Source organism: Arvicanthis niloticus, chromosome 5 (genome assembly GCF_011762505.2).
Source record: "Arvicanthis niloticus isolate mArvNil1 chromosome 5, mArvNil1.pat.X, whole genome shotgun sequence".
Lineage (NCBI taxonomy): Eukaryota > Metazoa > Chordata > Mammalia > Rodentia > Muridae > Arvicanthis > Arvicanthis niloticus.
Genome location: NC_047662.1, coordinates 45,575,132 through 45,597,456, shown reverse-complemented (window position 1 = coordinate 45,597,456; position 22,325 = coordinate 45,575,132). Strand labels below are relative to the sequence as shown.

Sequence of the window (22,325 nt, the reverse complement as noted above, 5' to 3'; positions counted from 1 at the left end):
GAAAGTCAGGTTGTGTGGAGCTTACAGAGGTAGGGAAGTCTACGCTTAGTGTGGACTGGAAGACGGTAGTTACTGATGGCGGCCATGGAATTTCCTGCCTTCATCAAAAGTCGTTTGCTCCAAGGGTCTTAAAGAAGGAAGCATTCTTTTCTCTTTTGGGTATTTTACACATGCACATTTTTAGAAAATCTGAGTCTGGGGAAAGGGGAAATTTATGTATATTTAAGAACTCAAAATGCATCTACATATTAATGTGGTGTGTGTGTGTGTGTGTGTGTGTGTGTGTGTGTGTGTGCATGTTTCTTTTTGAAACTGAATCAGTTTACATATCTGATAATGAACTAGATTTCAGTTAGGTGATTGAGATGCCAAATCCCGCTTCTGTCTAACAGCAGTTGTGTTAATGCTTGCATAAACACAACCCTTCAATCTGGCCTTGTTACACTGAAGGGACTAAACAGATGTTATCAACAATTTTGAGAAAAGGAGAGAATCCAGCAGAGGAAATTCAGAGCAGACAGAGAAACGACTCCCATAGGGGAAGAAATACTAAATCCTGGGTGGAGGAACTCCAAGATGTTCCAGCAGTTTTCCTTGGTAATGATACCAATGTACCTTTCTGAGCAACTGATATGTCCTACTGGGTTCTAGATGCTTCATGTGTGCTGCGTCCGTTCCAGAGTCCAGATTGGTTGCCAGTGATCACCAAAGCTTTAGTTAGGCAAAAAAAGAAAGAAAGAAAGAAAGAAAGAAAGAAAGAAAGAAAGAAAGAAAGAAAGGAAAGAAAGAAGAAAGAAAGAAAGAAAGAAAGAAAGAAAGAAAGAAAGAAAGAAAAGAAGAAAACAACCTAAGACAAGGAAATTCACAGCTGCATGGTTGAAAGAAGTCACAGCCTGGAGAGTTCAATGGTTGAGTTCCTCTTTCTTCCTATAGCTAATTCCTATTTTAAGAATAGTTGGGTAGCTGCTGTTCTAATAGCCTTCCATGGGACCATTGAAAACACTGGCTTCTGTATCTCACTACAAACCTCAAGTTGAGCTTTGCTAGTAAGTTTGATTTCTAAACATCTCTGGGTTAAAGTAAAACAAAAGGCCGTTAAGTGTGCCTATATGAAGTTGTTAAATACACACTGGCTTTCTTACTCAGCACCTTAGAAGAGGTGGGTGCACAAAGGATAGGGTATGAACCTTTCTGCCCAACTAGTTCAAACTGAGCTGAAACCAAGCCCTGGGGATTTACTTTGCCAGCCTAAGTGAATCTTTAAGAAGTGACAAATTAAAAGGTGCCCTATTTAACTGTGAGGCATCTGCCAAAATAAATCAAGCAGACATACCTTCTTTCATTCTGTGCTTGAGAGCAAAGCCTTGTTGTTTTGACAGTGAATGTTTTTTGTTTTATCCGAGAGTGACAGTCGGAAAAACGCAGAGAATAAAAACAGGTTTCATTGAAATCAACCTTCAGAGCTTTGAAAGCCTTTAAAAGGTGTTGAAATTCAAGGGAAATGTAAGCAATGATGCCTGAAAGACGGGGCGAGCGAGAGCGGTGGGAACAGGTGTGAGCAGCTCCAGACCATTCCGTGAGCCAGTTCCCTGAGTCTACTCCAGTGTGAGTAGTGCTCACACTGCTCCTGCTTTCTTCAGGCCACCTGTTAACTTCCTGTCTTTTCTGGGTCCTTAGCAAAGCCTGAGAACAGAGAAGCATTTTCCCATCTCACAGGCTCCGACACTGACCGTGAAGCTCTGCGTGGACCCCCGAGAGCACAGCCAGAGAAGGCTCCTTCTGGAAAATGCTTCTGTGTCCACTTCCAAGTTGTGGCTATTATATCAGAAAAATCACAGCACACATTACCCTGTCTGATTGGTACAGAGATTGATTCTATAGTAAAATGCTTGCAGTTATTTTAAAACAAAGCAGGAAATTCAGTTTTACTCTTGAGAGCAGTAAGGGCTCTAACCCAGTCCAATGAATATTTAATTCCAAAACAAAACCCTTACACTCTCTTGATCTTCCAAGGTACAGAGATCTGAGGAGGAATCTTTCTGAACAGGTTTTCTGCTCATTCTCCGCTGAAGAATGTTAATGCCTGCCACGTGAAATACGTCCAAATGATCTTGTGAGACAGCAGCCTCTGATGACTTCGCTCTTTAATACTCCAAACAACCTCTTGCCACATCTGTCATTAAATCTCAGGTCACTAGTTGGAGTGAAGAACCCATTGCATGGCTCGAGGCAGAATAAGCAGACCAGGAGCTGGCACATTGTCAGCAGTAAAATGTCAAACCATCTCCCTTGGTACTGTGCCAGTAACAGCTCTATTGTACCTAGGCTTTGGTGTAGGTAAGATAATGCCTCTCTCATCTCAGATAATGGGATCACAACTCAACTAAGAGCTGAGGGCCTTGACCTCAAGTGTCCAGGACAGTGGTCCTCAACCTTCCTAATGCTGCATCCCTTTTAACAGTTTCTCGTGCTGTGGTTCCGCCAGCCATAAAATGATTTTGTTGCTACTTTATAACAATACATTTGCTATTGTTATGAATTATAATGTAAATATTTGAGATGGAGAACTCCACAGGGATTATGACCCACAAGTTTCAAACCACTAGTCTAGGAAGTTGGTGTGGCTGAAATAATGTTTCCTCTTTGCCCCAGCGAAAGAATGAAGGGACAAGAGACACAAAGAATATGAGCTAGTCTGAGGTTCTGATCAAGCTCTAAAACTTTAATTTTGGGGGCAGGTTATAAAGACATAGCAAACCGGGAAGTTTGGGCGAGGGTCATGGCTTAGGGCTATATCCCACTATTGAATAATAAGTCCATCCCAATGTCATATTCTTATTGCCCTAGTCCATCCCACTGTCATAACCTGCTCCCAGGAAATGTCAGATGTTCTTCAAGTTCCTGGGACCTGAGACCCAGGAATGTCCTTTCTTAATCTTGTATTGACTAGGTTTCCCAGAACAGCAGGTAATTTCCTGAGTTTGGCTCCCAGCACCTCTTATCTATTTTGTGCCCTTTTGGACTTTGTAGAAAGAATTAGAAAGCACCCAAGTGTCTCACAACCATGCTTATCCATTCAGGATAGAGCATGTTTTAGCATAAACTAAATAAAGTGAGACTCAGTGGTTAGCCTGTGTTCAGACCAAGGAGAGAAGCCAAGGAGATAGTTAGATATTAGTTTGCTATCTTCTTACTGGGCTCCAAGAGTAAGCAAATCCTGAGAAACCATGTATCTGAGCAAGCTTTAACTCAATGCTTGGCATCGTTCTCTTTTCTCATATAGGTAGAGGGCATTGTTGTTACTGCTGAGTCTAAGAGAGTTGAGTTCAGATGGTGGGCTCCCAACCTGGAAAACTCTTGCTTTAGGTTCTGGCTCTCTGGTCTGCCAAGTTGTTTAAGCTCAGACAAGTCACTTGAGCTCTCTAGAATGCACATGTAAACTTGAGAACAGTTATGAAAAATAAGTTTGATAATTCCACACCTGCAGTAATGCTCAATGCACGCTGCCTTTGTTACTATCAAAGAAAGGGTATAAGCTGCAGTGTGCATTTGTACTTAATTCTTCATTTTACACTTAGGGTTCCCTTTCATGCCCATTATCTTAGCACTGTAACTCTGCAAAGGTACAGAATACAAAGGGATTACACCCCTCTTTTCTTATCAAAGAAAAACAAAGAAGTATACACATAAATCTTTGAAAATTTTTACTACCAAAATGTGTCAAGGATTTGTTCATACAGCAAAGAATTATTAATCATAAGCTGTTTGCAAGCCCCTGTGATGAGCTCTGAAGATTTAGAATTTTAAAGCAAATGCACGCATGACTAAGCTAGCTTCAAGGCATTCGGAAGCCTGGTAAGAGGAGAATACGTTAGAAGAGTCATAACCTATTGTAAGATTGATTCTACCATGAGGCCTTGTGCTAATCTCACGGCACTGGTTGAGCTGGGTGCTCAGGTATGAGTAGTTGAGCAGGAAGTGGTCAATGCCAATGGGTGAAAGAGCATCAACAAAGATGGCAGGCTCACTGGGCATAGAGTACCTAGAGTAGCTAAAAGTGAAGCCAAAGAATGAAGCCCCACTTGTGCAGTTGAATAACACAAAGTTTCTCAATTCATATTTCAAAGCTAGGACAACGAAGCATCAACAGAGGGGTACAAATTACAGCCTCGGCATCTAATCATCAGAAATGTCTCAATTAAACTCAAATCATACACAGTGGTAAACCATGGCTAAATAAAGGTGATTCTTGGAATACAATGAATAAGTCAAGAGAAGCCTGTCTATCAAATGCATCGGATCAATCAATTCATTAACCTCTTCAAGGCATTAGAGAGTCGGGCCTGGAAGTGGCATATTCATAATCCCTAGTTCTCAGAAGGATTCTAAATTCAGGGTTAGCCTAGGCTCCAGAGTGAATAAAATAACTCAGTAACTTCATGAGACCTTGTTTGGTATTACCAAAGAAGAGGGCAGGGGCTGGGGATTTAACTCACTGGTAGAGTGCTTATCTGCTTGGCTATCTCTGAGTTAAATCCTGGGGGTAGGGGAAAAGAAGGAGAGGTATTAGAAGGTAGAATTATAATAATATGCTCATAGCACATTGTCTTAGTTAGGGTTACTATTGCTATGATGGAACACCGTAATCAAAAGGAAGATGGGATGGCAAAGGTTTATTTGGCTTACACTTTCATATAATTGTCCATCAATAAAGGAAGTCAGGACAGGAACTCAAACAGGACAGGAACCTGAAGGCAGGAGTTGGTGCAGAAGCCATGGAAGGCTGCGGCTTACTGCCTAGTTCTACCTAGGTATGCCTATACAATGTAAGCTGGGTCCTTCCTCATCAGTCACTAATTATGAAAATTCCTTACAGGCTTACCTATAGCTTCATCTTATAAAGCACTTCCTTAATTGAGGTTTCCTATTCCTCAGTTGACCTAAAACTAGCCAGCACACACATAAAATAATATTTACCTCAAACCAATAGCTAATATGAAAAACCTCTCCAGTGGACAGTAAGGGTCCCCACTGAAATTAGAGGTCAAAGATGGGTGTGGTGGAATACACCTTTAATTCAAGCACTTGGGTTTGCAGAGCCAGTGGACCTTTATGAGTTCCGGGCCAGCCTGGGCCACATAGCGAGATCTTGTCTCAAAAACATAAAAATTAGAGATCAATGATAACTGCTATTAGACCATTTAGTGACATTATTCTACAGTTTAGGCAGTGTAAAAAATTAACATGTTTAAATAGCATCAACCTATGCAAATTGTTGGTAAATAGTAGCCAAAAGAGTCTTACTGAAGAATGTTCATCTTAACTGGGCAGTAAGCAGGCAGCATGGGACAGCAGAGTGTGTAGCCATGGACACCAGGAATGCATCCAACATGGGTGGAGTGAAGGGAAACTTAGCAAAGGAAATGAGGAGGCATATATGAGATTAGAGATAATAATCCTTGGCCACAAAGGAACATCACAGAGTGTTCAACAATCAGTAGCAGTGATAAGATCTAACAAATGACCATGCAGTTCATTACACAGTCTCAGATCTCAACCACGGTGTTCAGGCGCCATTTGTTGGAGCTGAGTGGTGTGACAACACACACAGTTAAGAGCAGACACACTGTATGCAGCATCGAGATTGGAGTGAGGACCTGTGATGTAGCACAGAATCGCTACATCCGAAGTGCACAGCCTAAAACATGTTTGGATCTAGTACATGTTTGAGTTCCCCCCCACAAAAAAATTGTTCTAATTTAAAGGTGATGAGAAGTTTGGCAACAATGAAAGATCTCACCATTTTCAAATTCTGTTATAACCCACAGTTTAAGACGTCCAAGTAACACAGAGCTGCTGCTACCTCCGTTTAGTATGCACCCTTTGTCTTAATAAACATAAACACTGAATTTTTTAAGCTATAAGATACATGAGTATTAAATATTCATAAATCTGCTCCTGGTTTTTTCGCAGGAAACCCACTAATTCACCTAGCCCCTCCTGCATTCTTCTGAGTCTACATTTGTAACTGTTTACTACAGAAATACTAGTTCTGTCTCAGGGGGTTACTTTTTAAATAAATGCTTTCATGTACTTTGTGCAATATAGTTTTCTTCACCGAGCCATAGATTTGGGAAGGGGTGGTAGGAGATCACCTTGTATATATACAATGTGGAGGTGTTCGCATGGTCAAGTGCATGTGTCTTCCAGTTGTATTACTAGTGTGTATGAAGTGCCTAGCCTATGGTAAAGGTAATTTTTAAATTCCTCTCTGAAAGTTTGAGGCCCACAGATGATGCAGAGCAGAGCTGTATCTTTCTTCCATCTGTGCACCTGGCTGCTGATGCTGCTTGTTCTACTTATGATGCTGTCTCCAAGGCAGGAACCATCACTGATCCCACCCCTCTTTTGAGCAAGCTGTGGACAAACATACAAGTGGCTGGAAATTTCACTAAGGAATAGGTGGTGGAGGCCCTCTCTTCCTCTCCTTTCAAGGGTCTGTTTAGGGAAGCCCGCATGACTGGTTTCTCAGCCTCACCCTTTGTCAGTATACTAAACTTCCTGGGCTTTGCCATTGCATGTGAGGTGGAGGGTAGCACTAGGTGTGGAGTAGCTCTGTCTTCCTTCTTGTGGATATGGCATGCTCATGGGGGGTGGGGGGGTCAGAAATGGGCCCTGATATTTTTTTCGGCCTCCTCCCAGTGTTTACAGATGAGTTCTTATCATCCCACCTTGACCATTTGTGAACATCTCTTGCACACCCCACCATGGGAGAACTAATCTTCTAAGATGTCATCTTGTCTTTGCCCTTTAAATCCATCTTGAATAATGCCTGGAAAAGGATTCAACAGCTCTGCTAATTTACTCTGATTTTCTAAGGCTTTCCACATCTCTGTTACCTGTTCAACTGAGAATGGGGAGTCTAATATTTCTTCCCAGGCATTCAAACCAGACTAAGGGGCGCTAAAATTACAAGTGGCAGAGCTCCTGAAGCTTCAGCACTAAGATATGAGCTGGGCAGTGTCTGATTCATCTAGACACCCCACGAGACTTGGTGGAATATCTTCTTGTCCAAATGGGGAACTAGCTGAAACAGGGTACATTTTTTAGGTTTCTTCTCCCTCTGCCCTGTGTTCACTGCCAGCAGCAGTCTGCTCAGAACTGAGTAGGTTGTGACCAGCAGGGTCAATTTGAGCAACCCTACCTAACCATCAGGTAGATTTGGAGATGTTGAGTCATCCCAAACTTAGAATGGATCTCCAAAGAGCTAGGGCCTTCCTCTCAGATCTGGCTGTGAATGCTCATCCCCAATAATCAAGTTTTAATTAAAGTGTGTAATGTCCAGAGAGACCAGTGTTCCCCACAACATCAAGCTTGTCCTCTTGGAGCTGCAGCAGGGTCTTTTTGTCCCTGGAAGACTCTTCCTATCTTATTGCACTGAGGTTCTGCTTCAAACACTACTCACCTCTGCTTTGTAAATCTCCTTGGCTGCTTGCTAAGAGATACCAAACTCATTTGTCTGTTCTGTCTAGCTATGATTATTTGGCTATTTAGCAGGCCCTGGCATCCCCTCATCTCCAAATGCCTACTTCAAGTATCTTAGTTAGCTCATATGTTATCTGTCATTGTCATTCAAATTACTCTCTTTCCACAAGGTTCCTCCTTCCCTATCCCTTTTAAATCTCTCTCTCTCTCTCTCTCTCTCTCTCTCTCTCTCTCTCTCTCTCTCTCTCTGTGTGTGTGTGTGTGTGTGTGTGTGTGTGTAGTTAGCATATCTACATTCTCAGTTTGCTTTCCTCAAAGGAAATACTTATATTGTAACCCCAGTTTTATGAAGGTAAAAATTGAAGCTCAAGGAAGCTTCAAGGGAAACAAACACCATGCCTTATACACATGACAGCCAGCAGTTGACCTCTGACTCACAGACTCCAAAGCCCTCACTCTTTAACTACTGTGCTTCCTGGAGAAAGTGAGGGACCATCACTACTTGCAGGAATCTTGGAGGCTCTGGTCTTCCCAGTGTGTTTCTTGGCTCATTCCAGATCTACCTAACCAGAATGAAGAGAGCTGATCTGATGTGCTGTATTTATCAGTAGGATTCGCTGCTAATCATGGCACATCATCTTTGTGAAAACATTGGATTTATAGATGAATAGATGGGTTTCTGATGAAAGCATTTTATCAAACCCCAAATAGGCATCTTTTGAAAAACAATAGTGGCAAGAAAGCTGTGTGTTCTGAGGATGCCTTGGGAAGAGCAAGGATATGGTCTAGCAAATGATGATGTAATTTTGCTGCACCTAAAGCCATCATCTCAAGAAAAAAATGTTTTTACCAGACTCTCCAACAAAAAGATCAACATACCAGAGGTGTAAAGAAAGTTGGCCCAAAGATGAGTCTTTAATTGCGACAGATCATGTTCATCATTGTGTGTTGGCTTCACCAGAGCAAGAGGAAGTACAGTGGGCTTGGGTACCTTAATCAAGACAGGGAGCTTGAGAAGAGCATCAGATCCATGAAGGAGCCTGGGGAAAAAAAAAAAAAAAAAGCCAAGAAAATCAGATAAAGTGTTACCCCAGCATGAGCAGAGGCAGGAAGTGGACAGAAGCTGTTATCAAGAATACAGAGAGAAGAGTTCAGTGCCAAGGTGAGAGAAAATAGAGCAGAGCTCCTGAGAGAACACCAGTGTCTCCATGACCCCTGTGTCAAGCTGCTCAGTCCACTGATAGATATTGGTCCTTGTGGGAGAACCAATAGTATGATGACTTTACTACAAAGCTTTAGTGCAGAAAGATGGCCTATCCCTACACAGAGCTCCCTGCCAGCTATGAAGGGGGTGAGTTCCACATGGAGGTACTTGGCTGAACAGGTAAGGCTGAGAGAAAGCCTGGCCTGAATAAGAGAGTCTAAAGCTGGCTCTGCTTTTACAGGCTTGGGCAGCCTCAGAAAAATTATCTTCCTCTAAAGAGCCTCAGTTTCTGAGCACAGTGAAGACACTGGGGGATGAGTGTTGTGCTCTTACAATGTTATAAAATAGTCTGAGCCTGGGAATAAATGCATTAGTAAATGTGAAATTGATGTCAATGGGGTTGTTAACCTTCTTCTAAGCAAAATTGTGTCATCCTCAAAGGACACCGATAAAGGGGCTGATTGTATCCAGATGAATGAGGACAAGGTCTCATTATGGAGGAATGCAGAGATAGAGTGACACTGGAGACAGGAGCTCAGAATCACACCATAATGGAACTCCTCACCACCATCCCAAAGAGTCCAGAAGGGCCAAAACAGGATGGTGGTGGGATGTATGTCAAAGGAAGGAGGCATCTGAGTGCTTGGATGTGAAAAGGAAAAGGAAAACTTGAGTTCATCAAAAGGAAAATGGGACTCAGAGCAGAAAGGTCAGGGAATGTGGGTTTTATCAATGGAGATGAAACCCGGGATTTAATTTAAACTGGAACGTGATCCACTGGCTTATGGCAAAGAAGAGAGACACCTAGAGGTAAGGGCCAATGGATGCTGATCTACAACATCCAAGAACAAACAGAAAAAACCAAACAATGGCCTTTTGGTTGGGGCAGATATCTGGCTGGTCTGCTCCGTGAAGACACCTTAATGTGAACCTTCCTAGAGCATCTGGTAAGAACCCTTCCCCCACAACCCTAAGCCCCAGAGCTGCAACCCACCCAAACCCCATCCCTCTGGGATACCACTCCCCTTCCACTGCTTGCTTGGTCCTTTTGGCTGGGGCAGACACCTAGCAGGTCTGCTCCTGTGAAGACACCATATCCTGAAACATATTAGAGCAGTGGTGGAACCACTGCACTCGGAGCAGCTGAGGAACCATTGCACTCAGAGCAGCTGAGGAACCACTGCACTCAGAGCAGCAGGATTTCGGGATCCCAGAGGAAGCCTGAGTCCCAAGAGCTCTTCCACCCAGAAGCTCAGGATCACAGAGACATCTAGACTCTGAGGAGTTCTGACACAAGTAATATAACAGAAAAGACAGTCTCCAGTCAGAAACAGTGAGTGGAGGTAGTGCTAGATAGAGTTAACCAGATGGCTAAAGGCAAGTGCAAGAATATAAGTAACAGAAACCAAAGTTATCTGGCATCATCAGAACTCAGTTCTCCTACCATAACAAGTCCTAGACACCCCATCACACCAGAAAAGCAGGATTCAGATTTAAAATCACCACTCATGAGGATGATAGAGGACTTTAAGAAGGACATAAATAATGCCCTTAAAGAAATACAGGAGAATACAGGTAAACAGGTAGAAGCCCTTAAAGAGAAAACACAAAAATCCCTTAAAGAATTGTAAGAAAACACAACCAAACAGGTGAAAGAATTAAACAAAACCATCCAGGATCTAAAACTGGAAGTAGAAACAATAAAGAAATCTCAAAGGGAGACTACCCTGGAGATAGAAAACCTAGGAAAGAAATCAGGGAGTCATAGATGCAAGCATCACCAACAGAATACAAGAGATAAAAGAGAGAACCTCATGTGCAGAAGATACCATGGAAAACATTGACACAACTGTCAAAAAATGCAAAATGCAAAAAGCTCCTAACCCAAAACATCCAGGAAATCCAGGACACAATGAGAAGACCAAACCTAAAGATAATAGGTATAGATGAGAGTGAACATTCCCAACTTACAGGGCCAATAAATATCTTCAACAAAATTATAGAGGAAAACTTTCCTAACCTAAAGAAAGAGATGCCGATGAACATACAAGAAGCCTACAGAACTCCAAATAGACTAGACCAGAAAAGAAATTCTTCTGTCACATAATAATCAAAACATCAAATGCACAAAACAAAGAAAAAAATACTAAAAGGAGTAAGGGGAAAAGATCAAGTAACATATAAAGGCAGACCTATTAGAATTACACCAGACTTCTCACCAGAAACTATAAAAGCCAGAAGATCCTGGACTGATACCATACAGAGAACACAAATGCCAACACAGACTACTATACCCAGCAAAACTCTCAATCACTTTAGATGAAGAAACCAAGATATTCCATGACAAAGCCAAATTTACACAATATCTTCCACAAATCCAGCATTACAAAGGATAATAGCAGGAAAGTTCCAGTACAAGGAGGGAAATTATACCTTAGAAAGAGCAAGAAAGTAATTCTCTAACAATTAATCCTAAAGAAGATAGCCACACAAAGATAATTCCACCTCTAATAACAAAAATAACAGGAAGCAACAATCACTTTTCCTTAATATCTCTTAACATCAATGGACTCAATTCCCCAATAAAAAGACATAGATTAACATACTGGATACATAAACAGGACCCAGTATTTTTCTGCATACAGGAAACACACCTCAGTGGCAAAGACAGACACTACCTCAGAGTAAAGGGCTAGAAAACAATTTTCCAAGCAAATGGTCCCAAGAAACAAGCTGGAGTAGCCATTCTAATTTCTAATAAAATTGACTTTCAACCAAAAGTTATCAAAAACGATAAGGAAGGACACTTCATACTCATTAAAGGAAAAAAATCTACCAAGATGAACTCTCAATTCTGAACATCTATGCTCCAAATGCAAGGGCACCCACATTCATAAAAGAAACTTTACTAAAACTCAAAGCACAAATTGCACCTCACACAATAATAGTGGGGGATTTCAACACCCCACTGTTAGCAATGGACAGATCATGGAAACAAAAACTAAACAGAGACACAGTGGAATTAAGGGAAGTTATGAACCAAATGGATTTAACGGATATCTGTAGAACATTTCATCCTAAAACAAAAGAATATATCTTTTTCTCAGCACCTCATGGTACCTTCTCCAAAATAGACCATATAATTGATCACAAAACAGGCCTGAACATATACACAAACATTGAAATAATCCCTTGCATCCTATCAGATCACCATGGACTAAGGCTGGTCTTCAATAATAACAAAAATCAACGGAAAGCCGACATACACGTGGAAACTGAACAACACTCTACTCAATGATGACTTGGTCAAGGAAGTTATAAATAAATAAAGAAATTAAAGACTTTTTAGAATTTAATGAAAATGAAGATTCATCATACCAAAACTTATGGGACACACTGAAAGCAGTGCTAAGGGGAAAACTCATAGCTCTAAGTGTCTACAAAAAGAAACTAGAGAGAGCATACACTAGCAGCTTGACAGCACACTTGAAAGCTCTAGAACAAAAAGAAACAAATACACCCAAGAGGAGTAGACAGCAGGAAATAATCAAACTCAAGGCTGAAAACGACCAAGTAGAAATAAAAAGAACTATACAAAGTATCAACAGAACAAGCTGGTTCTTTGAGAAAATCAACAAGATAGATAAACCCTTAGCCAGACTAACCAGAGGGCACAGAGACGGTATCCAAATTAATAAAATTAGAACTGAAAAAAGAGACATAACAACAGAAACTGAGGAAATTCAAAAAAATCATCAGATCCTACTACAAAAGCTTAAACTCAAAAAAACTGGAAAATCTGGATGAAATGGACAATTTTCTAGACAGATGCCAGGTACCAAAGTTAAATCAGGATCAGATAAACCATCTAAACAGTCCCATAACCCCTAAAGAAATAGCAGCAGTCATTAAAAGTCTCCCCACCAAAAAAAAAAAAAAAAAAAAAAGCCCAGGAGTAGATGGTTTTAATGCAGAATGCTATCAGACCTTCAAGGAATACCTAATACCAATTCTCTTCAAACTGTTGCACAAAACAGAAACAGAGGAACACTAGCCAATTCGTTCTATGAAGCCACAATAATGCTCATACCTAAATTTCACAAAGATCCAACGAAGAAAGAGAACTACAGACCAATCTCTCTTATGAATATTGATGCAAAAATACTCAATAAAATTCTCGCAAACTGAATCCAAGAACACATCAAAACAATCATCCGTCATGATCAAGTAGGCTTTATCCCAGGAATGCAGGATGGTTTAATATTTGGAAATCCATCAATATAATCCACTACAGGCGCTGAGTGTGGGGGAATTCAAGGGTGGGGTGGTGGGTGGGAGCACATCCTCATAGAAGCAGGAGGAGGGGGATGGGATAGGGAGTTCCTGTGTGAGGGGGGAATGGGGTAAGGGGATAACATCTGAAATGTAAATAAAGTATCCAATAAAAAAAAAAAAAAAAGAAATCTGAGAATTGGCTTCCAATCGGGAGAGCTGAAGCTGTAGACTGAATCCCAGAGGGAATGTAGACACCATCCCCATCATGGCTTCCCAGCCTGAGCATCTGTGTCTCACCACCTCCTCTTCCTCCCTCATGTCTTGAACTGGTAATTCTGAGTTTAAATAGATTCATCCACCATCTACAAATTCTGCCATTTGGCTGTCCCTTCAATAGGAAGGCAGTTCTGCCTTGTGCTCATGGCTCAGTGACAGCCCACGGTGGGTTAAACTTCAATTAAGGAACACAAATTACAAGTAAATCTGTTCGCTTTAAAAATGATAGCTTGTGGGAAGAAGTGACTTTCTTTGGCCCCAAAGCTATAGGGCGGCAGAGATGGGATTAAGGCAGGCCCAATCCCTCTGTTTATCTGGCTCGAGTCTATGATCCCTGTATCTTCTGTGCCTCTTGACGCCCCTACGATAAAATGAGAACACCTGCATGCTCCAACACCTTTTCATAATGCAAGGCACAGGTTAACTAGCATGCTTCCAGGGCTGTGTGTGTTTCAGGACACAGCTGGGAGCCTGCTCAAGAGGGAAAGTCTTCTGAACATTTCTTCTTCACCTGACCCTGGGACTTCCTCACCAGTGTCAACTGAGACATCTCCATTTACCTAAAGAGCCCTTAACTGAGTGTCAGTGGGGAAAGGAGGGATTCTAACCTGTTACCAGTAAAGAGAATGAAAAGCTGAGGTGTAACATAAAGTTCCTATCTTACCATTATCAAATAATATAATTACTATTTTAATACCATGCCTGAACTGAACGACCTGGGTGTCAGGTCCTGATGCCTGACAGATCCTTTGCTGGGTGCCAGGTATCATAGAGGTGGCTACCACACATCATCCTTAATCCTGACAAAAATCCCAGAAAGGAAGCCTTCCTGTTGCATGGATGAAGAAATGTACCTTGGAGACTCTGTGGCTCACATCCAAGGTGACACAGGGACCCTCTGGGGGCGCCTGAGGAATGGTCACTCTGACTCAATACCTTGTCTCTGAGAGATGTGTGACCTTCGGCAGTGCAGACCCCTCATCTGTGACGTGGCAGATAATGATAATAATTCATGTTGTGGAAGGACTCTGGGAATAAATAAATCAAAATGAATAAAATCATTCTAACCCAGCTGGACTGCTGTCAGGATTGAATAAGTTGATATGGGAGAGTGCTTGGTAAACGGCAGTGCACCCTACAAATTTTATCATCATCATTATTATTATTCCAAAACTACGGCATCTCCCATACAATAAAGCCAACTGTGGCATGTATATATGGCAACATGCTTCAGAAACAATTTCCATTGTGACAGGTTGCCTCCCTATCATGTTATTAAAAGGTTAAGGAAAATGAACAGTGGAGGATTAAGATTAGATCTTTCACACATGAAACCACAAAATCAATAGAGCCCCCTTAATCTATCTCGTGATATGAAGAAATATACTGAGGTGCCTGGAACAATTACTCAGGAAAATGTCAACAGGTATTGACAGGAAGCCTGGCAGAGAGATGGCGGCCAAGGCTCGGCCGATGACTCCCTCACCTCCTGGCCAAAAGAAACTAATAATGTTCCCAGAACTTCAGAGGAATGGGAGCCCTGAGAACAGGCACTCTGCATTCCCCCAAAGTTCTGCATCTGCTTTGTCTGTTTCTGCAATTGGGTCAGAGCTGCATGGGGAAAAATATGAGCCTCTCAGCAGCACCACAGGGAGCAAGTGATGACACCTATTTGTGGTCACTATGGGGCCTTTTTAAAACCTGCTATTAGTGTCCTTATACTATGATGGTCATTATCACTGTCACTGAGAATTATTTAGCATTTAGAGAATGCTAGCTATTTTCCAGCCACCTGTGTGATTGGAGACCAAGGCTGGAAATGGATGCATGGGGACAGCAGAGGAAGAAGGAATGTGGTGAGTGTTCCGAACAGGCTTTTAAGTCAATAATTTAAGATTTGACTAAATCCTAGGCTCAAGTCTGGCACAAGGACACCCTGAGAGAGAATAGCCTTTCATCAACCTTGACAGCTCCATGTTTCTCCGTGGGACCTTCTTCCCACACTTGGACGTACAGGACAAAAAGCAGCTTTACATGTGGGGAATCTGCCCAGAGTCAAGCAAGATCCATGAATTTACATACATTGTCCCCAATCCTTATAGCTCCACACGACTCTCCTCCCTTTACAGAGAAAGGTCTGAGGATCTGAGAAGCATAGCACCTTGCTTAGAGTCACATATTGGTGGGTGACAGCAACTCAGGCTGCTGCGCATCAAATGTCCAGTGTGCCACTCTTCAGTGTTGCTTCTCACAGGCACCAGTCCCCACTGTGCATGATGCACAGCTGTAATCCCACTTCTTTGGAGGATGAGTCTGAAGGATCGCAAATCCATAGGCCAGCCTGGACCACATAGTGAATTTAAGACCAGCCTAATCTACATAGCAATGCACTGTCTTAAGAAGGAGAAGGAGGGAGGAGGAGAGAAGAGGAGGAGACGGAGGAGAAGGAGGAGGAAGAGGAAGAAGATGAGGAGGAGATCCCAGAAACTATGGCTCAGCAGAAGTGTAGGGCAGAACTAATTGCACAGTTCATTCCAAACACAGCCAAATAGTGGAACTCACAGATGCTGAGTGCATCAGCAGCAAGAACCCTAAAAGGAATGCAGAAAATGAGCAGCCCCTGGAGCTGGCTAGGAAGGACTGGACTGAAAGATCAAGGTTTATAAATAAGCCCCACTGTCGAGGTCCTCACTGGCTGTCATCCCATACTCAAGGGCTCAGAGTATGAAATTTGGAGATACAGCAGCTCCAGCCTTCCTTCTATTGGCTGATTAATATAAGCCAGTGTGGTGTCCAGGCTCTGATGCATCTTTGCCCCATGTCAAGAAAGTAGACTCTGATCATCACCTACTTTCTAATCTCCAAAAGAACCCAAGTGACTCTGGCTTCAGCACGGGAACATTTCAGCTTGTATTGCCTGGCTCTGAAATACCCAGGTAATCCTATAAGGATTGCTGTTTTATTATAGAGGCGGAAACCCATGATTCAGAAGAAACATGGCATTCTTGGAGACACACACAAGTGGCAGAAACAAGGCTAAACCTAGTCTCTGAGGTGAATCCCAAGACTCTTCCTGCCACTTACCCTGTGACCCATTTCAACAAATGGAATGTGAGGGATAAAAAAAAAAAAAAAAAAAAAAAAAATCAGTCCGAGTCCATCAAGGTACAACTGCTTCTGCTCTTGGGAGCCCTGAGCTTCCATGTAAGTTGCCCAGCTTCCCTGATGGACAGAGAACATCCCTGTGGCCTGTGGGTTGGGATGGCTCCTTGACAAGGAAAAGCCCTTGGGAGAACGCAGATTCTATTTGAGCTGTCAGAGCCAGCCCTTACCCATCAAGCAGTCAAACCAAGTCAAAAGCCCTGTGAGAACCATTTGTACTACTGCAGCCTGTCACCCATCATGTAGAGTGGGTGACCATTCCTGCTGCGCTCAGCCAGAGTTCTTGACTTGCAGAATTGTAGCGATAGTGGTAATGTTGATTTTTAAGCCTTTCTGTTTTAGGGTCATTTCTTCTGATAACAGAAGCCCTGCAGATCCACTACTGCAACCTCTTTGCTCCTTTGCTCAAGGCTTGACAAGGTCAGACGCTTTTCATATTTTCCTACCCTGCTCCAACCCAGGAATCGATTTAGAGCTACTAATTCCTCTTTATAGATATATGTAATGATTTGAACTTATTTTCTCTCCAAAAAATCAAGGCTCTTTTGAATGCAGCGAGCCAGGCATGATAGTTGCTGATGTACCCTCCACCTTAGCATAGAACTTGATCCACTGTGCAGTGAACATTGAAAAATAATTATTTTTGAATGTATAAATGAATCGATGGAAAGTCCAGATTTGTATGAAGTTGGGAGCATTTGAAGCACGCAGATTGAAAAATTGTTCATTTGCTGGGCTAAGGAGTTTGAACTTGGGCCTATAATGAGTGAATGAGCAGATGAACAAAGTGGATTAGGTTTCACCATTTGCTGCAGCTAATCCACAGAATCAATGCAAATACATAATCCATCCAGTTGTTTAAAGTCCCCCAGGTAATTAGTTCCGTGGCACATTGCCAACTGCTATCCCGGTTTTCCTCCTCACACATTTGAGCATTCCTGGAAATATTTGAAGTTAAAAATGAGTGCTATGAATATTTCTCTTGTCTTTAAGTTCAGTTGCCTGCAACCTATGAAAATAGTTTATTTTTATTTATTATTATTATTATTATTATTATTATTATTATTATTATTATTTGTATCTTACATACATGCCAGAGGCCAAAAAACAACTTTGAGGAGTCAGTTCACTCCTTGTACTTTTACATGATTTCCAAAGTTTAAACTTGGGTCACTAGATTTGCCTTCCAAGAACAGTTCAGTTCTCCCATGATCTCCTATTATCCCTATCTCATAAAGGTTCTTCTCCACCACCACTACCATGCTAGTGACTGGCATTCCAGCACACACACCATGGGGGTGAGGGGGACACATACTGAAGCCATGTCTAAACATTAGCATCTGCTACCCATGTCTGTCAGGGAGAACAGCCCGGTTATACTTTGTGGACCTAACACACACAGGAAGAAGCCTGTGAACATTGACACAGAACCAACTGCCTAGTCTCCTCATGAGGAGATATACAAAGAGAGGACACACAATCCCTCCGTCTATCAACACAGGACAAACAAAACCCTTGGGTGGTAGTGAACCCCTCTCAGGAAATAGACACCACCTTTGTCCCTCTCCAGAGCTGTCAGGACACTGAGATGGCTGTTTCTCAACCATAACTTTCCCAATGAATGTATGCCATGCTGGGAGGTGGGGAATGAGAGTTAGGGGGTATGGACTTTTAGTTTAGGTAACGCTAGTCGGTATAGCAGAAAATCACTGCCATCTCCATAGCACAGAACAATGGTGATTTCTTTCTTACTCAATAATCATCTGCTCAGCAGAGGGTGGGGAAGATTCTGTTCCATGCAGTCATGATGAGATCCAGGCTGCCAGTCTACCCTCTTCTTTGTCACCTTCCAAGTTCATGGCAGCTGTTCATACCAATTGGAAGAAGGAGAGAGGAGAGTCTGTGAGATCATGCATGTACTGTGTACATCTCTTTAAGTGACATCACTATTGCACCCCTTGCCTGCAAGGTCAGTGTTGTAGCTGCTGGGTCCAGTGCAGGGTAAAACTCTTGCAGTCTTTTTTCCTCAGGATCTTCTCAGTACCTTCTGGCACTACAAAAGCTTGTCAACATGGAAGATACTTCTCAAGTGTCCCTGTTGACTTAAGATTGATTTCTGTATGGTGAAAAGCCTGGGAGGCCCACCTTTTTCCGAGAAACAATTGGTAGTTGATAGCATCTAAAAATAGTTATAATTTATTTGGGGATATGGACATTAGTAGGCTGCCCATGCTCATGTGGGTGACCCTATACCCATGTACTAATTGGACACAGTGGGGATTTATAGATATAGGTAGATACAGAGACAGAGATAGATAGATAGATAGATAGATAGATAGATAGATAGATAGATAGATAGATAGATGATGAATGAGGTGAGAAGAAGGGCACGTTGAGGGTAGAAGCTGGAAAACGTGAATATGATCATCATGTATTGTATACAACTAAGAAATTTTCAAATAATAAAATTTTAATGATAAAAAAGAAACATAGATGCAAATGCTCCACAGGCTTGTCTCCAGCCTGCTACTATGGAGACATTTCCTTCATTGAAGGGTCCACCTCTCAGATTTTAGCTGGTGTCAAGTGGACACAAAACTATCCAGCACACTGTTTACACCAAAATGGGGGTGGGACCACCTCATTGTGGTTGGTGCCATCTCTGGGTTGGCGGTCCTGGGTTCTGTGAGAAAGCACTATGAGTGAACCATGAAAGCAAGCCAGCAAGCAGTACTCCTCCAGAGCCTCTGCAGCAGCTCCTGATTCCAGGTTCCTGCCATGCTTGAATTCCTGTCCTAACTTCTTTTGGTGATGAACTGTGATGTGGAAGCATAAGCCAAATAAATCTTGGACTCCTCACAAAAAATAAATAAATAAAAATAAAAATAGATGAAGTGGCATATATCACTTCTCCCTCTGTTTCACTGAACAAACTTTAGAACCAAAGCCATACATAGCGAACAGTAAAGGGAGCTGGGAAATGTAGTGGAGCTTGACCAGAAGGGGATGTGGCCTCTGCCATCAGCTATTCTGTTGGCCACAAAGGGATGAGACTCTCCTGTATACCAGGGCTATGGTTATTTTTCCTTTCATTCTTTTTCTTCTTTCTCATTTGGATCTTGTATTCCCCAGTGTCCTCCAGTGAGCTTGCTGCCCACTCAACCCACCACACTTTCTCCAGGAACAGTTTTAAGCCACAGAGATGCTAATATGCATGCCATGCATAAGGAGTTGCAGTGTGCACAACTACCTCCAGGGATGTAGTTAGCACAGCCATCTGCTAAGAGCTCTTTAAAAGCAGGTGCCCTGGACCTCAAGGAAAAACCCTTCAGTCAGTCTTAGAGAAATCAGGGGTTTGCAGACTCTGGCTGAGACTCTGCTGCTACCCAAAGATTGTGTGTGTGTGTGTGTGTGTGTGTGTGTGTGTGTGTGTGTGTGTGTGTGTGTTGAAGAAGCAACCTCATACTGCCCAGAACAATGCTGCTCTGACCAGCTGCCACTCTCAGCCCCTGGGAGTTAATAAGCCTTCCTTAACAGAACCACGATCTCTGTCATAGTGCTTCTGCCTTTGTGCAGAGCTGTGCTGTATCCAAAGCCGCTCACAGACAGCATGGCATTGGCCTCTCACAGAGACTCTCTCAATGCTTATGCTTTGCTCCTATCTCTGCAGTGCCTCAGGGCTCCTTGCTCCAGTGCTTTTCCCTAATCCATTCTCTGCACTGCAGCAGAAAGACTCTCTATCACAAAGCAAGCTGCCCCTCCCCTCTGCCCCTGATGTTCAGATGCTCTCCCAGCGCCTAGAATAAAGTCCATGTCAGCAGCACTACCCATGAGGCCCTGGTAACGATCCGGGCCAACCTTCCCATTTTCATTCCTCTCTACTGATAGTTAGGCTGAATCCCCTATGTGGGAGACCTTTGTGTTTCTACCCTGGTACCCTCTGTCCCTGCAGGGCTACACACCCTCCTCTAGTTTTCTGACTTCTCCTTAACTCTTAAAACCAGATACCTTATGAGAATTCAGCCCCCACAACTACATACATGCTTATGCACTTGTCCTGTGCTCAGACTATACCAAGCAGACCTCTGTCACAGTGCAGCTTCCACTGAGTCAGCTCTCAGGGACAAGGGCTATTGCATCTTGAGACCTAGTGATGTGGCACTATACCCATTGTCTAGTAAGTGCTCAATGAATGACCACTGCCGTATTATTTCAAGAAGCCTGCATTTGCAACTCGGGTAAGTATTGCTCAGAGGCCTTAACGAAATTTGTTCAGGATATAAATTAATAAATAAGTTACAGTGATTAACCTTGACTAGATTAAGGACCACCTGGGAGTTTAATAAAACATGCCCTTGAGTGTGTGAGGGGAGGCCTCTCTAGAGATGGTTAGATGGTAGGGGGCATCTCTAGAAATAGTTAGATGGTACAGGGCATCTCTAGAGATGGTTAGATGGTACAGGGCATCTCTAGAGATGGTTAGATGGTACAGGGCATCTCTAGAGATGGTTAGATGGTAGGGGGCATCTCTAGAGATGGTTATAGGGTAGGGGGCACCTCTACAGATGGTTATAGGGTGAGGACCATCACTAGAGATGGTTAGATAGAAAAGGCATCTCTAGAGATGGTTAAATGGTGGGGAGCTTCTCTAGAGATTACTAGATGGTGAGGGCACTCATGGAATGAACATATTACTGGCTTGTTTTATTCACAGGATGGCATCAGTTTCAGGTGTTGAAAGATATGGCTTGGAGTCCTGTTGGAGAAAACGGGTCTCTAGGGATCTTCCTTGGGGGACTTTATCTTGTTGTGGCCTCTTCCTGTATGCTGTATGATCATTTCTCAACTTTCAAGAGGTGAAGAATCGTTACCACGTGCTTCTGCCAACATGATGTTCTGCCCAGGCACAAGGACCGTAGAACATTTTGAAACCATGAGGCAAACTAACTCTCCCTCCTATTACTTCTGTTAGGTATTTTGGTCACATGGACTAATAAGCCAAGTTGCTTTTGATCATGGTCTTTACCACTGCAAAAGAAAACAGCTAAGACACAACCCAGAAGCTGAATGAACCAACAGAATTACTAGCTTTGCCCAGACGTGGTATGTGACTCACAGAATCTTGAGCTGACAGGTGGTTCTTGTTTTAAGCTATGTGTAGCTGCCATTTGATAAGCCTTAAAAGGCAACAATTATGTAGTATGTACCAGGAATGCAGTGCTTTTGTAGCAAAACCATAAAACTTAGAGTTGGTAGTAGACCTGGGTGGAGGCTGCAAAAATCCATCAGCAGAGGTTGGCAAATAGATTCAGATAGTAATGAATTTCTACAAAGAGTTTAAAGGTTTAGGGACACATGCCCCATTCTAAAGCTCCCTCCTGATCATCAGTAAGAGGTACAGCCCTTAGAACGGCAGCTAGACCAGAGGGTGGATGAAGTTTTACCTTTCGGCCAGACCTGAAGCAATCTAAACACTCTCTAAGAGCAGAGGAGAGCCTCTGAACATGAAAAGACAGAGTCCGGGGTCAGAAAAAGAAAGCAAGGGTGCTAGAAAGATGGCTCAGCAGTTAAGAGCACTGACTTCTCTTCCAGAAGTCCTGAGTTCAATTCCCAGCAATCGCATGGTGGCTCACAACCATCTGTAATGGGATCTGATGTCCTCTTCTGGTGTGTATGAAGACAGCAACAGTATACTCACGTATATGAAATAAGTAAATAATTCTTTGGAAAAAGAAAACCAGACCCTTATACCTAGCAATGGATTTGCTGCCATCCAGCTGTGGAAGCAGCTGTGGAGCCACAATCCCCAGGCATGGGAGGAATCTCAGGTTTGTTGATTTGCTGTTGATTTCGAGCAGAATGATGACTGGGAAGACAATGACATTGCTGAAGATCTAAAATGTTAGTTATTATCTCTACAACT

At 42.6% G+C, this 22,325-nt stretch overlaps 1 long non-coding RNA gene across 5 annotated transcripts in view; it reads right to left on the bottom strand.

The window, feature by feature from the left end:
- The window catches only part of LOC143442395 (uncharacterized), a 50,517-nt gene that overhangs the window by 23,944 nt on the left and 4,248 nt on the right, over positions 1–22,325 (bottom strand). For 3 of the 5 annotated variants that reach the window (XR_013110552.1, XR_013110555.1, XR_013110551.1), the window contains exons 3-4: positions 18,155–18,266; positions 8,365–8,525 (exon numbers count right to left, since the gene is read on the bottom strand). This is a non-coding gene — a long non-coding RNA (uncharacterized LOC143442395). Of the gene's footprint in view, positions 1–615; positions 712–8,364; positions 8,526–14,176; positions 14,269–18,154; positions 18,267–22,325 lie in introns of all 5 variants that reach the window. The other 2 variants (XR_013110554.1, XR_013110553.1) reach the window with 2 other exon arrangements.